This window comes from Pieris napi, chromosome 11, assembly GCF_905475465.1.
Source record: "Pieris napi chromosome 11, ilPieNapi1.2, whole genome shotgun sequence".
Classification (NCBI taxonomy): domain Eukaryota; kingdom Metazoa; phylum Arthropoda; class Insecta; order Lepidoptera; family Pieridae; genus Pieris; species Pieris napi.
The window spans coordinates 5,748,538-5,766,558 of record NC_062244.1 but is presented as its reverse complement, the minus strand read 5'-3'; the positions used below and the strand labels follow the sequence as shown (position 1 = coordinate 5,766,558).

The 18,021-nt window shown below is 32.1% G+C and overlaps 1 protein-coding gene across 6 annotated transcripts in view; it reads right to left on the bottom strand.

Moving 5' to 3' along the window:
• The window catches only part of LOC125054096 (fibroblast growth factor 22), a 154,989-nt gene extending 140,013 nt beyond the window's left edge, over nucleotides 1-14,976 (bottom strand). Inside the window, exons 1-2 of one of the 6 annotated variants that reach the window (XM_047655780.1) lie at nucleotides 14,872-14,976; nucleotides 14,062-14,274 (exon numbers count right to left, since the gene is read on the bottom strand). The gene's annotated coding sequence lies outside the window, so the exon portion shown is untranslated. Of the gene's footprint in view, nucleotides 1-14,061 lie in introns of all 6 variants that reach the window. The other 5 variants (XM_047655777.1, XM_047655778.1, XM_047655781.1 and 2 more) reach the window with 5 other exon arrangements.
• Between the last annotated feature and the right edge of the window lie 3,045 nt (nucleotides 14,977-18,021).

The window sequence follows — 18,021 nt, the reverse complement described above, 5'->3', positions numbered from 1 at the left end:
AGTTACAAAAATTTTGTCATAAAAAGAAAAGCGACATTTTCTAACATCTTTAAGCGTTGGAACAATAATAGTATTTGTATCAGAGGTTCTATACTCTTTATGAGCGTTGTTAAAATTGCTTTACACATAAGTCAATAGTCTACCAGATTTCCAATGGATTCCACATCCCAGTCTCATTTTTGTGGAATTCCTTTCCCAAATATCAACAATAAATTGGCGAGATAACGTAGTTGTTTTTTTCATTTCTAGTATATTTATAAAGTTTATGATTGAATGTTAAAAAATAAGTCGAAAAATTTAAGTGGGTCGGTGAATTTAATAGAATTCAAGTACTTTCATGATAAGAATGGTGCTTACACAATAAGGTAAGTTGTGTTATCTGTTACGACATGGATTGGATAAGTTACAAACCTAATCAATTAGCTGGTGCAAAATGTAAAGTCTGACGGCCTTATTATAAAACGTGGACTATATATGTTACCATTACCATGGTTACGAAGTTTTTAGTTTCGATTATACACATATACAATTTGCAAAGTATATAGTCTCCAATTTGCAAAGTCACGGGTTGATTAGATTGATAACGTTGTCGGGATGATAATATAATATATTGTACTTACTTCTGTTTTCTGTTTCATATATATATTGTTTATATATATGTAATCTGTTTTGGCTTTCTATATTGTCTAAGTGTTTTGTTTTATAATATGTATGTTAGCTGTAAGATTACTAATAAATAAATAATAACTAAATTGAATATGAGTTGCTAACGCCATCTATATCACTAAATAATAGTTTAGCAAAACTGCAGCGTTTCCTTTGTTTTAAAAATGCTTTATTAAATCATAAAATAATAATAATCAAATATAACTTCAACTCTTTCTATAATTTTTATTTTATAGACAAATAGGTAGTCAGCTTCCTGTGTCTGACATTCCGGTTCCCTCACTATGTTTGCATTCACCGTAAGAGCAGGTGCTAATTGCGCATATAGCAAATTCCATTCCATGATTCGAACGCACGACCTCAACGATGAGCCTCCCGCTTCAACCACTAGCCACTAGACCTGCTCTTTATTAAATGATAGTTGCGTAAATAAAACACACTATTAAATCTAGGTCCATTAAGTACTTGCGTTATCTAGTACTTAATTTAGCCTATAACACATTGACATCGCACATGTAGTCCAAGTATCGTATTACGAATTGTTTTTCTCGTTTGCCCGCGTTGACCCAGTATTTAGTCATAAAATGTGGAAAGAATCCGTATAAAATAACATTATTAGTACCAATGTGTGTAAGATATGTTTTACCTATTTAAAAGCTTGTGTGTTTTCTTTCACTTAGAATACATGATAATTCTCTCAGACCAAAAAGCGAAATACACTAAAAGCTTTATAATTATGTATTTAATTCAACAAATTAACTGAGAGTATACGTGCATTAAAAAGAAATTAGTATACAGGTTATATAAAGATAATTTTATATTATGCCTTTTAATCAAATATTAATGGACGTATCACGGTTTATAAATTTTGTGTGCTATTTTTGAGGTGTGCTGAGCTTTTCTAATATATATTCTAATTCTAATATATATGTTCCACAATATGTCATATTAAAAAAAAAATGTAATATAGAGATACCAAGCTTTTAAGTCGGAGCCTCAAGTGTCTGTTTCGTGTTTCTTTTCTAATAGGCAAGTAAGGGATCAGCCTTCTGTGCCTGATTTCGACATTTTCGATTTAAGGCATGACGGTTTCCCCACGATGTTTCTATTCATTGTACGTGCGAGTGTTAAATGCGCACATAGACTTGAAGTCCATTGCATTTTTTTCTATAGCGGCAAACGGGCAGGCCCATCTGATGTTAAGTGATACCTCCACCCATGGACACTCTCAATACCAAAGGGCTCGCGAGCCGTTGCCGGCCTTTTAAGAATTGGTACGCTCTTGAAGGACCCTCGGTCAAATTGGTTTGGAACTGGTGAGGAGCTGGTTCCAAATAGTAGTGGGCGGCAAAAACTGTTGTAGACGGACGTCGAGGTGATGCGAACACCTGTATCCATAGTCTCTTTATATATAAGTTTTCGTACCTCAGCCCTGCGATTCTGTAACTCGAACTCACACAGCGGTTTTCGCATCGACGGTCGCTCTCAAATCAGTCGTGAAGCAGTCATTTTATGATTTGGCATTCTTATAAACAATAAACTACAAGCTCCCACCTTTTCATGATTCACGACTGATTTGAGAGCGACCGTCGATGCGAAAACCGCTGTGTGAGTTCGAAAAGTGAGTTACAGAATCGCAAGGCAGGGATGAGAATCGCACTCTAAAGCTCGGCCAACACTGCTCTATTTTGTAAAATAGCTTATATTCGTGTTAACACAAGCCATTTGACAGTCATGGTTCATTAGTTTCCAATTGCATTGGATCGTAAAATAACTTAAATATGTACAGTTAAATGCATATCCTGCACGAAACGTCGAACTTGATAATCAGAGCAAAATATCCGGTTTTTTCACGTTTTCGACATGTCCTCCACATGTTAACCTGTGGCGTTGACATTTCATATATTTACGTAATTTACCGACACAAAATATATGTATAATGAGACCTACATTATATTTCCTGTCGTTAAGTGGTGTGTAGTTTTATGCCAGATGGTAAACGACCAATACAATATGACCTTTTCCATGTCGTAATATTTGTGCTATACTTATTCTCAACGGAAAAAAATCTCTATAGATTATAAATAATCTTATTTTCTTATATATCGAGTCTTCGATCTGTGCAGTTTTGTAGTCAGACCTAAATCACAAGGAATCATCACAACAAGTCACAAAAAATGTTTTACTTTACTTTACTTTTAAACTTATATCTACTGTAATAAAAGTTCTTGATACTGTTTATAGGTAAAAAGATACATCCAGATTCGAGCCACCATATTAGCAGATTTTTTGTTCCATGTGTGTTAAATTGTTATTTTAATTAGATTTTCAGGTTTAGTGGAGCCTGTGTTATTTTCATACTGTTCAAAAAACCTTTAAAGAAATAGAAAATTAATTTAGTTCCATACGTTTTCTAATACAAGAGACAAAAGCATATATCGAAACGAGTATTTAATTAATAGTATCGTACGAGAGCACGTGCAAGGAGTTTTTTGTTAAGTCACTGACCTCAGAATTTGCTAGGCTTAGATTAAGGCTAGATTCTGAAAGTGGTTTTAATTTATGGGCGTATTAAAATCTGTAAAGGCCCCGACTAACATTGATTTGTCAAACTAAAGTAAGACATGCTTTATACATGACCGCTTAAATATATACGTAAAAATGCCGGTACATAAATATTTTGGCGTTTGTCATATGTTAATATCAATGTAGATATATAAATAGCTTCAAATAAGTTTATGTGCTTTGTAAAGGCCCTATTCGTAAATGGGGCCTCATGGTTTTAAGTCCGTCTATCGCACATTATTGCTTTATCATCTTTAATCGTACGGTGTAAGCTACTATAATTTTTGAACGTATGAAGAATAGCGGATTTTTTATATATTTCCGCGTATAGATAACCGGATTGAACCTGTTTTACTCGGAATCTATTTATACTTCTAAACTTACGTTTCGGCTAGTTAATGGCGGAAAATTTTATATTATTAGCTGAGCTCTGCTGTTCCACTCGCATTAATTTGGTAGTAGCAAGATGTTCTATATCCTAAAGCATTCTTCGGTAAAGACTTTTAAATGAAAAAATAATATTTTTTGTTTTACTTACTGTGATATCGCGGACTTTTTAAAAGATGTCTTCTATAAAACTGTAGTACATGGCTTAGCTCAATTGTATAAATATATTATAGTGTCTTAGTGGAATTTAATTCCAATAAATAAACAAAAAAAAACGATATAAGTAGAAAATGATTCACCCAAATCTATGAAAAATACAGAAAATCCTAACTTTTAGACTGAGGTGGCACAATTAAATATCACAAATAAAGTACTTAACTATTGACCGGGCTGTTTGGACTTTATGATCTATATATATAAAAATGAATCCCTATTTCCCTTGGTCACGGAATAACGCGTGACCGGCTGGACCGATTTCGCTAATTCTTTTTTTGTTCTGTTTGTTATTGCCAGGAGAAAAAATTAAGAAAATTCCGCGGAAAATTAGAAAATTTAAGAATACTTAACCACCATTATTAAGTAATCCTGACTTTTGTTACGATAGCAAATATTTTTTTCGGTGCATAGCGCTTTTACAATTCAAACTTTTTTGATGCGACATTCATTGAAAATTAAAAAAGTTTGGTCCCTGTGGCAGTGTATCTTTAATGCTGGCAGCATTTCCCCGCTGTATTGCGATACTTATTCGTTGAGCGAGGAAAGCACCAGCTCTGGGGTCACCGGTACTATCTACCTATTGAAATTAGGATGTCACATTATTACTATTGCGATTGCTACAAGCCCGATCGCAGGTTACTGAACGTCATTTTAGATGTAATTTATCATTGGCATATAAAAATGCATAGACTTAATGTCTATAGAAACCGAATTCAAATCCAATAGTCAATCTGACTTTCGGGTCAGCTGTTAATCATTAAATTATTCAGCTGGCCCTTTATTTATTACATTACTTCTCGTAACTTTCCGTAAAATCAGTTATCAGGGTTATCTTGATGCATTCTACAAGTTTGTCTAATACGTTTATTTAAATTTCGCTCATCAACTTATTTACATAACTGTTTCTGTTTTTTCAACTACCAGCGAGAAAGTCGATTATTTGACAGTCAATTGATGGTCAATTGTCACATTACAGTAGGTACATAATGTATTATTAAATTTGGTAATTATTAAACCAATTTTAAATTTACGCTTAGCTATCCGAGGTACTCTTTGATATGTATTTACAATTTACACTAGACAGAATTAATTAAAAACATTACAAAAGAAACATTTTTAAATTAGTATAGATAATATATTTGAAGTCATACTTCTTTTGGCGCGTTAAGGAATAATGATGAGAGTAAATTTTTACGATGCACGCGCACACCGTCACAAAAAACCGACACCGTGAAATTAGCATAGTCAACATTTTAAAATAAAAATATCCATTTCTTGAATTATGTAGAAATAACTTTTTTCTGATATTTAAATAAACTTTATTTATCTAGATAAATGCGTGATAATAAAACATTCAATATATTAAATACCTTTTTTCTATAGTTGTTGCCGTTTTTTCTACAAACGTAGAATAAGGCAAAGGATAAAAATTTTAAAAAGGTTTTTATCTTGTTACGTCAAAGTATAACTTCTATCGCGTGTACATACGTACACACACATGTTTATTTTTAAATCTTCACGCCTATTCCTAAGGGATAGGAAGCGACCACGGTCCTTCACTTGCTAATGTCATATCTGTCTCGCTTCATCCACATGACATTCACCATGCATCCTCGTCGGTTATAGGTACTTTTAATATGTTCCTAGTACCTCCTGGATTTTGGCCCTGAGCCTACCTACGTACCGAGTAAATCCTACTTATTAACCGCTTTAATGCATGCGTTCTACATGAAAAACCTCCTAACCAGAAAATAGAATTAGTAAGATTTGTTTATATTGGTTTTGAATAATTACATTGACATGCTAATTTGAACATGTCCAATAAACTAATGATAATTAAAAAGTCGAGATACATATCAGTCGATTTTCATTATAAATTAACGGGCCGACGACACACTTCCGAGTTTTAACATAAAATGCTTTTCACACGAAATTTATTCTGTCAATATTCATAATTTACTTAAGGGCGTGTCAGTTAATTTTAAACGAGATAAAACATCGAAAGTAAGTTAGCTTAGTAACTTTTTTTAGCTTTCCGGGCTAACCGGGGTCGAATTTTTACCCTGATTTCTTTCTATTCCGATTATATGATCTGAATTTTTTGTATTATTGATATTTGAGTACAATACTATCAACAAATACTTGAAACATTTGCACAATTTTTTGTCACTGAAGTAACATATAAGAATCCAACTCAAAAAAAATACAATCACCATGTTTTTTAAATAAGTGACGTCTGAAGACGACTAATCTATGTATCACGCAATTAATAATTAATCGAAAGATAGCCCTATTTCACTAGATTAAAAACAAGATAATAATAATCTACAAATAATAGCAATACATATCAGCAACATTTGCGTAAAACATTCGATAAATAAAAACATTTACCGCCAAAACGCCAACTTACATGTCGAAAAAAGCCATAGATTTTCAGTTCTCTTGACAGTTTACGTAAATGTGATAGTGTATTACTGGTTTAGCTCGCATTACCCTGAATATTTAGTTTAAAACTTAAAGCGCTGCGTGACGAGACGAAGCAGCGACAGTAAATATTAGCATTGAGATATTAAAAAAGATGTAATCTTACAATTTCAGTAACCCGTACACTTCCGCTATGTTTTCGGTACAGATAATGTAAACGGGACCATAGATAACAGATAGATAAGTAATATATCAACCCGCTATCGTGCATTGTATACTTTCTACGCTATCTATAGAAAATCAGTGCCACGTAGATATGGTTTACAACATAGGAATTGATAGTAAGAATATCGACATTATATATTGCAAAAACTATTTTATGTTAAGTAGGTCAAAGACACACATTGAAAGGTAGTCTTAGCCGAAGTAATTGTGTCAATCAATTATGACTCAACAATAGTAATATTTTTGAGTTAAATTAAGCAAAATTCATTACTACTTAAAAGATAAAAACATCTTACATTCGTCTCTTAGTCTACCCAAACCTTTCACAGTTCCAGTTCTACTGCAGAACTGAGGAAACGGTTCAGTAACGAAGTCATATCCGGAATTGGCTGGCGGAGGACAGCAGGGCATGCCTCCGGAACTGATATATGTACTTGCAGTCTAATCTAAAGTTATTTAACCAATACAATTATTTCTTTACTATAATAATGTTTTATGCCCGCAAAATGGCTGAAGGACGTCTCTATTACAGATCTTAAGTGACTTAAGTGTATACTCAAAAATATAGTTGCTATCTCCGTAACCACAGATGACGCTAGGTAGCCTATCCATAGACTCTAAAAAAAGTTACCTTAACGAAATAAAAGTAAAACGTACATATCACGATAATTTCATTTTGCGAACATACGTCATTAGTAGCCTGTGGAAGTAGTGTTAGTGTTATGTTACGCAACTGCCACCGGATATAATAAAATTAAATATTTTTGTCTATACTCTTTAGAGTGTGAATTATGTTTTTTGCGTCACTGTTAACGTCATTATGTAATATACTATAAATGTTATGTGTTAACTGTCAGCAGAATATAAAACTGTTAATTTAAAGGGCAGATAAAATATTGATGTGTCTTGAATTTCATGGATGTTGTCTCATTATTTGAATTTTATTACAATATGATTTATTAAGGGTTAAAAGATATATATGTATTATAGCTAACAACTGTGTGCGTTATTAAAAAGTCTCGAGATTTAAAAAATATTCTACAAAGTATTTCGTTGGTTTGAAAACACGATTAAATACACAGAGACATTTATAGACAAGTACTTGTAATATTGTAATAAAATCACACGTCGATTTATACGTCCTTCGGTTGAACTGACTGGCATTTGACATGCATAAACTTTTTAAATGTAAACATAGATTATAAAAGCATTTCGCCGCCTTGTCTATCATTAAAATATTTTGTCCCGCCTTCAGACTAGGTGATATTTTTAGTTCTTATTCACGAGGTCGTTGTTTTTACATGTTTTTTAAAGTTTAGTCTATGGGAATTCTAAATTTAAAATACCGTGTCACCTGAAATTGTCGGAAATGGTATAGCCAAATCGTGTAAATAATATTAACCTCTAAAAAATGAAAAGCTTTTTTTTCATAGTAATTTAACTATTGCTAAGTAAAAGCAGTTTTCTATACGAAAAAAGAGATAATCCCGCGTCTTTATATTTCTTAGGTAAATAATTTTCGCAGTCTTATAACTTAAATTCCTGTATAATTAACTGAATCCTTACAAGATAAAAATGTAAGGCATTTGAAAATATAATATATTACGCATAGGTGAAATGCATTTTGCTATTGTATGTATCAATTTTACGTTATTTCCGCTAATTATAAGTACTGAAATGCGTTTACTATATATGTAATATGTAGTTTTATTTAATTTAGAAAACTCAACATTTTGTTCTTTTATATAAGTATATATAATATATATATTTCTGCATACATATAGATTTAATGCCCGGTCAAATAAATATATATATATATATATATAAAATAAAAGTAACACTTTTTTTTTAATGTAATTATGATTTATTGACCACATTCTTCATGTCATATTGATCGATCAGTAAAGAAACGTTTCAACGTCTAGACATTACTTATCTTTATCCCAGATTTTATAGTAAACAAAACAATAACGATTTGATAAAACGCTATCCTTAAAGAGAAAAAAATCCAATGCATTTTCTCTCTTATGATTTTTTGGATGAGTACCTTAACAATTTAAGGAAAAAGTCCTTAAGTAGTTAAGAAGAATGGGCTTCTTCATAATTATATCATTTATAGTTTAAAAACTAAAGACATAAGTTATAGACTATACGCCCGTTGAAGAAAACAATTCGAATAATAGCAATTTAGTATTCTATATTCAAATTTTAAAACTCAACTCTAAACAAGAGCACTCCAATCGAGTTGGTTGAAAATTACACATGAAAATTTCGTATCTCAATATACTCGTAGAATAAATCGTGAATAAATAAAATTAAAACAGGTCATTCATAATGGATACAAATTGCGTTCCGTTCATTTGAATGGTAACTCATTAAACGCCAACAAAATAGCGAATGAATGAACCAAAGAATGTTTTATTTGAAATGCGTACGTGACTCTTCATACATTTTTTACGCAACCTCTCACATGAAGGGTGTATGAATAAGAGTCTGTACTCTTGTGTTAAATATTTTTTATGACGTTTAGACGACTAAAGTACAAACTTAAATTAACTGAAAACACTTCCTTATTTCAGTAACTAGGCCTCAGATTTCTACATCTGTTTAGTGATATTTCAATGGCTGATTTAAAGTCGTCGAGCCTTCAGTATAATACCTACACGAGGCACGACACTTTTAGGACTAAGTCAAGCCGGTTTTCCTTAGCACGAGACCGTATTAATCGCGCACTTAGAAAGAAAAGTCAATTAAAGAAAGATTAGAACTCGCGACCTCAAAGTTAAAAGGCGCATGGTCAGGCCATTAATCTAACACTCCTCCTGCTGCTACCAAGACCAAAAAGTTTTTTTTAAATTTTAAACACATTAAGTTCTAAGTCAATAACTTACCCCAAAACGGACCAAATGTGCGTCTAAGGCCGAAAAAGGGTACACGCAAGGTGTTACTAAATTAGGAAGCACTATTCATCCTATTGGGGTATGGGACAAATAGCGGTTTAGAAACGTAACGCATAAACAATAATCATAGTGCAGTTACGTTATCAGTAATGCGTGAAAAATATATGATAACGCACCATTTCTTACGTTTGCACGGAGTCGTGTCAATGAACCCGCTCATGGTCACTAAATTGTTTAACAAATAATGAATTAAACTTTATAAATCATCTCAAGGTGTCGATGACGCAATTTCTTAATTAATTAAAAACGCGATTGCTCCCGCGCCCGTATGAATAATTTATAAAAAAGGTTCTCTATTCATTAACCAACAGTTCTAATACCTTATGAGTTAGGCACGTATGTTAAACATATGTGTAACGTCAAATACACTTTTAAAATTAACAAATGTTAATAAAAAGGGCATATACGCGAATTTATTACATTACATAACTCAACGTTTCGATTGCTTTACATTCATGATCAGCGACAGACAGAAGAAGAATTTTCTAGTTTACATTAAGAGGAAATATTTGTATTTTGGAATATTTGTCACGAAATATCTCAAAAACAGGACTGATTTCAAAAAATTCACCATTCGAATACTACAATATTCCCAAGTACCATAGGCTATATTTTTTTACAAAATAATAAAAAAGTCCAGATGAGCGAAGCCGGGAAAGGCCGCTAGTATTTTGTAAATGATAACAATCTGTGCGATACGAAAGCTAATGTGTTTGTCGTTTCGAGTATTGCAACACTTGTAACAATTCCCGAACAATTGGCAAATTCGAATTAATATGTCACGAATATGCGGAATTGTGAATTTTTTCTTTAAACAAGAGAAATCTTCATTTCTAGGTGACAAGGCGATTAGCCTTTAAAGTAGCTAAATACAATTGTAACTTCTACTCAAGTTTACAATAATATTTGGGTACATAATAGAAAAGTACTGTCTTTTTTATGTCAATTGGGCTTCGTTTGTACAAACAGCGGCACATTAGTTGTTGTATGCAAGTTCGATGTATCTCAATATCCATAGCGCTGACGTCGCGGTACAAAAACTCATTATTGAAATCGGGTTCGCTGTTGGTATAGGTATATATTGGAAGTGAGAGAGTAAGGGCCAAAAATTATAGACTATTAAGAAGCAGAAAAAGAAAAGAAAACCTATGTTTCTTCAAAGAAAATATAATGTACCTGAGTTTGTATAAATATTATGCAATCGAAAACACATCATTACAATTTCTTTTATGGCGTAAAGATCTTTGTTTCCAATTAGACGCGAATACTATTGTCTTTTTGTAATAAAAATTAATTAAAGAACATCATATGATGCCTTTTAAAGAGATCCCGTTTTTCGACTGCTACAATCAACATGACAAATCTGGAGGCTACGCTTTTTCATGAGTATGAAAATAGGCTGCATCTTAATAAAGCAGTTTTGGAGGTATTTGCTAAAAGCTTAAGTATTCTGCTTAATTGAAAATAACAGACACAAAGTTTACAGAACATGGATCTTTAATCCTATTGAAACTCATATTTGCATCCGAAACTGATTTCATTGAGTCGAACGGCTAGAAAACCAGATCCATTCACGCCATTCATTTAGTGTCAACTATAAAACAAATGGAAACAAATAGTCATTTCAAATTAAAAAAATATATTAACGAACACTTATGATTATTGTGAAACAAATCTTTAAGAACTATCGTTCTAGCTGAAGATATACAGACACTAAACCAGCCATACACAAATAATATCGAATCGAAATAAAATAATAGATCCAATTAGCCTAAGAGACTGTTTTTTTTTTGAAGATATTCCTGACATGTTATATTTTCGATATAATAATTATTAAATAAATTTTGACATTATTTTTAATGATTTAATTTTATTATTATATACGCAACAAGGACCATATAATGTTTCAATTATATAATGTTAACCATTATTTACTAAGAAATTTACCCTAAGGGTTATTAGGTACCTGTTACTTAATAACATACACACTTTCATAGTAGAAAATAGCTATGCAAATTCTTACAAATATTTTAATTTAGACGCATTGGAATGTCGGCGAAGTCAGCAAGAATGATTATTTTTTCACGCTATTAATTAAACGCGCTTAGTGGGCGGATAGATAGCTATTTGTTGTCGTTAATTTCTCTAAGAATCCCCCAACCGTATGCGACAAGATATTCACAATAGTCCCATGTTCCTCGTACAAACACGAATTATCTGGGTAATTCGCCAATGGTTCGGGTTTTAGCTAATTATGATACTAATAATGAAAATTATATTTGAAGCGACTTTGAATTTATCAGTAACAATTTAGTTTTTCTTTAAAATATTAAGTATTAATTGCAGTATGTTAATTTCAATTTTCTTTCATTGTCCGTTATGTACTTGTGTTTTCTGTTTCATATATATTGTCTAAGTGTTTTGTTTTATAATAAGGATATGTGTTAGCTGTAACATTACTAAAAAAAAAACATTTTGTATTTGTAAAAATGGTATCTTAACTTCGAATATTAAAAGGGCCTAATTGCATAGTTAATTACCTAAACGTTTTTATAATTATGCATGTAACTGACCAACACAAAGTGCTTCTTACCCAATGTACTTGAAAACACAAAGATCGTTGTTGTGACAACAGTGAAGCCGAATTGTTTTAAGACAATGACTTATTAATAATGGCCTCCTTAAGGGGGAATATAAGAGATCATAACAACCTGGTGATGACGTAGAATATTTAATAAGACTACGTAATAATACAAAGTTATGAATCTGATACCTGCCAGGCAATCCTACTAATAATGCCTTCGTAGCTTTTATTAACAAGGCATATGACCTTGGGTTCGATTTCCTACCAAACAATTATTGTGTGGACTAGCGAAATAAAAATAATTTTGTTGTTTTCAGTAATCGTACAACGGCCATACAAGGTTGTTTGAACGGCAATAGAAAACAACCACGCAGTTTCCCCTACTTACGTTATTCGCACTATAACTACTGAACAATCTTAATTACGATTTCGGCAGTTTGAAATGAAATGGTAACAGTACAGATTATTACGTATCCGTATGTTAATCTTAGAAATCCACAGTAAAATTTTTACAACTATATTATCGTTTCCAGTTATTATTGCAATGGCAAGAGCTGAGAGCAATGGTAAAAGATAGTAATATTTATCATATTGAAATTAATCACGAAACCTGTAAAGGTTGCGCTAACCACTGAAAGAGAAAATCTAGAGTGAGCCTCACATAATGTTGAACTAAAATTTAAATTAAAGAAATATCGTAGATAAAAACTATTGACAAAAAAAAAATATTTTTAATTGTAACCTTGCCCAACTATTTAATTAAACTTAATTAACGGATTTAAACGCGAACACCTTATTTACATAACATTTCGAGTGCATCTCATTAATCATGGTTAGAGCTATTTAACTGTTATAATCTGCGTTTAAGACAGTTAAATAAATTTTATGTGTAGACCTCGCGTAAACAAAACACATTTAAAACAGTCCGATAAAACTTTAAACTAAAGAACTGAGTGTTTAACACTTAACGTGACAAAAGTAGACAGTGATTAAATAAGTCTTATTAAACTAATTTAGCTTTCGTAAATTGCGATAATCAGTGTCGCATAAGCAACCGTCATAAAGCTATAAAGTCAGTAAAGCCTATTTACTTAATAATTAAAGTTAGCATGAAACGTCGGTTAGTTTATCTTCCAAGAATACCAAGAAGAGTGAAAGTATTTGTAAGTCTTAACGGAATATGCTATATATTATTACAGTGGTAAAGTTTTACAATATTTTGACGGAAGTAAAAAAAGATTTTAGTCATTTGAATTTAACTAACGTTTCAATTAAAACGTTTTTAAATATTATATGTTATGAAAGTTCTGAATATCAAGTGGAATGTGACTTGTAAAATTTACATTGGATCTTTTGGCTGTATCTTATAATCTGAATCTTTTATTTAAATTTTGGTTACGACAATTGTGTATAAAACCTTTTTGTAGTTTATATTAAAAAAATACGAGAGCTTCAGATCTTATGTTTCGGCAATAGTTTACAATTTTAATATTTTCTAGGGAATTTTTAATATTCTTACACCGTCTATTGTACAGTGCTTTTATTTTTCAATAAAATAATATATAAAAATAGTGATCATTAATATATTATAATTCAAGTCGATTTATATTTTGAAGGTCGTTTTATGGCGACGGTCATCATAGTTAAATAGAAAAATACACTTATGTCATGCGAAACGCATAGGCCAACATCTAATTTTAACTAACAAATTAGAACAGAGAAATAGACTGTATTATATGTGACTAAAACCTAAAATAGCATCATTGACATTAACATTAGCCAGCTACTGACCGGCGAATAATTAAGCCACATTATAAATGCGAAAGTAACTCTAGTATTTTTCACGGCTAACCTCTAAATTTACTTCAATGAAATTTTAACAACGGTAACGTTCGGTAGTACGGTTATTAATTAATTTGAAAAAGTTTTTACTATTTCTCTATGCCAGATTACTTTTAAGGAGTTTCGTATAATTATGATTGTGTGTTATAATTATAGATTATCTGATGTAAGAAATAATTCAGAAATACTCACATGTATGAGCCAGACACGGGGTTAGATGCACTTTCAAAATACCGTTCTCAATTGGTATTTTTCAAAACCGCTGTCACCAATAGCGTGTCACTTTCCTATAGTTTCCAACTATATCGTATCACTTGTGGTTATTGTAATTCTAACTTATAACTCAACACTGGTATTGCTGTAAAATACACATCGGGAAGGTAATATTAGTAACATTTCCCTGAGCTGCAAAACTCACTAATACACTGACACTACCACAAAATATCACAGTCAAAGCCACAGACAGATCGTAACTCTAACTGTTGAAATCGAGGACAATTTATGCAAATGATATTGACAGAAAAGGTAATGCGATTACGGTCAAGTCCCACAAATATTTGGATAAATAATTAGTCTTTTAAACTGTTGATTAACATATCACGGCATGTGAAAATAAATTTTGTTAATTTATCTGATTACTGTCGTCAAGCGAATTGCAAACTTTTTTCGGCAAAACTTTTTTTGCTTGAAGCGTTTCGTAAGCGGCCAGCGAGTACGAGTCGTTAAACTGAAATCGGTCCAAATCACCTATAGGCTATAACACGCCATTCGCCGCGTGGAAACAGAATCTAGTCACACGAAAATTTTCACTGTACCAAACATTTCCACGCGGCCTGCATTGTTATGCAACTGCAGAGGCCGAAAGGATTTTGATGGCGCGAACTTCGGAAAAGCGGGAGGAAAATTCTAACCTCAAAAGTTTGATCAGCTGAAAAGTTATCTTAAACACTGTATTGTATGGGCTCTGTGATATTTTGTGGACGTTTGCACTAGTTAGGTTACCGGAGGCGATTTATCGTGAGCGCTGTCGGTGCGCGCTAGCGGCTAGCGGCATTACGTGACCGTCTCGAGCGGAGTCTCGTGCGGCACTGACTATCTGCTGTGGACTGTGGCCTCAGTGCCTCGACAATCTCACCTAGCTCCCAATCCCGATAGTAGTCAAAAAGCTCATGCACTCTAACGTTTGACGCGTGAAGTGCCGATCTGGACTTGCTGACTGGATTAATAGATTTTTTAACCATATAATGATTTTCTAAAAAAATTATCAGGAGCCCGGCCAGCTGTAGTCTCCAATCCTTGGAGCAATTTTTGGACCAATCGGATGCAAGAAATTTTGTTAAGATAGATATATTTATAGATATATTGTTGTATATATATATTTATATATATTACAAATATCACTAATACTAATAAATTTAACATTCTAGTTACAATAGTCAAATTGGTTTATTAAAATATCGATACGTGGAAAGTGACAAAGTGTAACTCGGTTGGAAATTAGGAAACGAATGAAAACGATAACAATATAATGATCCTTAAATAAACTAAGGCTAAATATCGTGTAATATAGATGCGTTCCCATGGCAACCAGTTTACACAAATTCAGTAAGAAGCCGCCACGTGCCTCGCTTCCCGAAACCAGATCACGAATATGGCAACTTAATCACCAGCCATGCTTTAAGTGCACCATATTGAGGTAAGGAATGCTGTCGATGGAGTGTTGCATTGAACATCAATTAGCAAGTTCGAAATTGGTACACGGTATTGTTTCAATAGAGATTTTACGCAGGCATTGAATGCGTTTTCCAGTTTTGACTATGCTCAATCTGTGGTAAAAATTCTTAAGCTTGTAATCATATTTGTAATCTATGTGTAAATAGTTGTTGTGTAAAAGTTAATCTAGCTGAGAATGTTTTTCATTGCGTTAAATGAAATATAAGTTCATAGCACTACGTTACTAAAATTAACTCAAAGTTTAAAAAATATTTTACAACAACGACAAAGAGAACTTTAAAATAGAGTCATACTGTTTAAATATCTCAAATTACGTCAAACATGTAATGCATAGATTTTACTCACTCATGAGGCGGAGTTTCATGTAAAAAATATTGTTATCTTTGTAATATCAAATCTACGAAAAAATGCTTGACTAACCATCCATTGCTTTGGAAGACAAGATTACTTAATATTCCTATTGGAGTACGAGCCCATTTCACTACAAGAACAAATTATTACTTTATTAAGAACTATTATTTTTTTTATGCCTCTCCATTAGTGGAGGTTGGCCCTCAGTCTCTTGAAGCGTGTCATGTGCCAGATGCAGCAACTCTTCCGAAGTCGCAATACCCGTCCACTCCCTAATGGCCAGTTTTTTGATCCGTAGTTAAAAATGGTATGACCATTTGTTACAGTTTGTTGTTACAGTTTAACTATAGTTAAATGACTAACCAGTAGTTAAATCGTAAATGCGTTTTTCGATGTATATTTTAACTATAGTCAAACTTAACAATTGGTCAATTTGTTGCCAGTGCAATGACCATCGGTTTGTTGCGGACAACTGAAGTCTGAACAAACGTTTCTGTGTTTTCTACAATTCTGTATTATAAGCATACCAAAAATATATTTTTTTCCATTCCGTTGAAAATGTATGCCACATGAAGAAAAAAAAATTCAGCGCCCCGAATGATTATGTGGAAAACAAGTGTAGTTAAGGTTCGTATTCTATTTCGTTTATCAAGTCATAATCTCGTCTTGAGAAAAAATTCATGAATAAAATAGATTCAAGATTGATTGACGTTCAAGAAAACTGAATAAAAATGATATCTACTATTTATGTGGTAATAATGTTGTTAGTAGTTTAATGTAGTATGTAGTTAGTATATTATATATTATAATTTATTTGACGACTCATTGGTCTAGTGGTTAGTACCCCTGACTGCGAATCCATGGGTCCCGGGTTCGACCCCGGCTGAGACGAACATCGATGTGATGAGCATTTGGTGATGTGCTTAGGTCTTGGGTGATTAAATATGTATTTATATGTCTATCTATTTATAATATGTATGTATATCCGTTGTCTAGTACCCATAACACAAGCTTCACCAGCTTATTACGGGACTCGGTCAATTGGTGTAAAATGTCTTTGGTGTGAAATTATTGTTTGGCTTAAATAAATAAAATTAAGATTAATTCAGAAACGTGATTTTTGTATGACAAAAACGTATGGAATTTCGACTCTCACTCTGGAGTCATAGTTCCATACAAATATTAGTAAAAGACGTTTTTTACTTTCAATAAAGTAAACATCATTTTAAAAATCACACAAAACATTGTTAATAATAATAATAAAATCCTTTATTGCTGTAATTACTTATACTAGAACATAAAAATGGGAAATACTAAACAATTTACACTAAAAATAAAAATAAATATTAATAATTAATTGGCGAGCCGGTTGATTTCTGTTATACAGCTTGTCCTTGAACATAGGCCTCCTCTGTTGTTAAATATTTAAATTACTAAAACAACGTAATCATAATATAATTAAGCAACCATACAGCTAATTTTCTTACTTTACGTGCAAAAAATGTTTATTGCAGCGCACAGTAAATATACCGTTAAAAAATAAAAAGCGATTTTATAAATCTGAATATATCATAATTCTTCTCTGTATTGCCAATCCATTACCATATATACTATCTGTATCTATGTATTATCTGTTGAAAATTCTGTTAAACAATTGTAATTTTTATTTACTTTATACTAAATATGTACCTAAAGTAAAACTTTAAAAACTATATTAGCGACTATTATTTAACTATTGATAAATAAGATAAAAATAGCCTGTATACGAGTACCTACTATAGTAAGGATTACAATAAGCATATGTTATTATATTTAATATTGGTAGGTACACGACAGATAAATCCTCCAAATTCTTCCATTTGTCTCTCATCTTCGCTACTATTTTCTCGCCATTTATTTTAATTCATCTTCCCAGGTTTCTCGTAGGTGTCCTCTCTTTTTTCTTCATAAGGCCATTAATGCCATTAAGGCTTAGAGGGACAAATATATTTTTAAATATAATAAGGTTTTATTTGCAGCAAATTATTTGCATGTACGACCTCCAACGTTTATTTGCACTTCGTTACC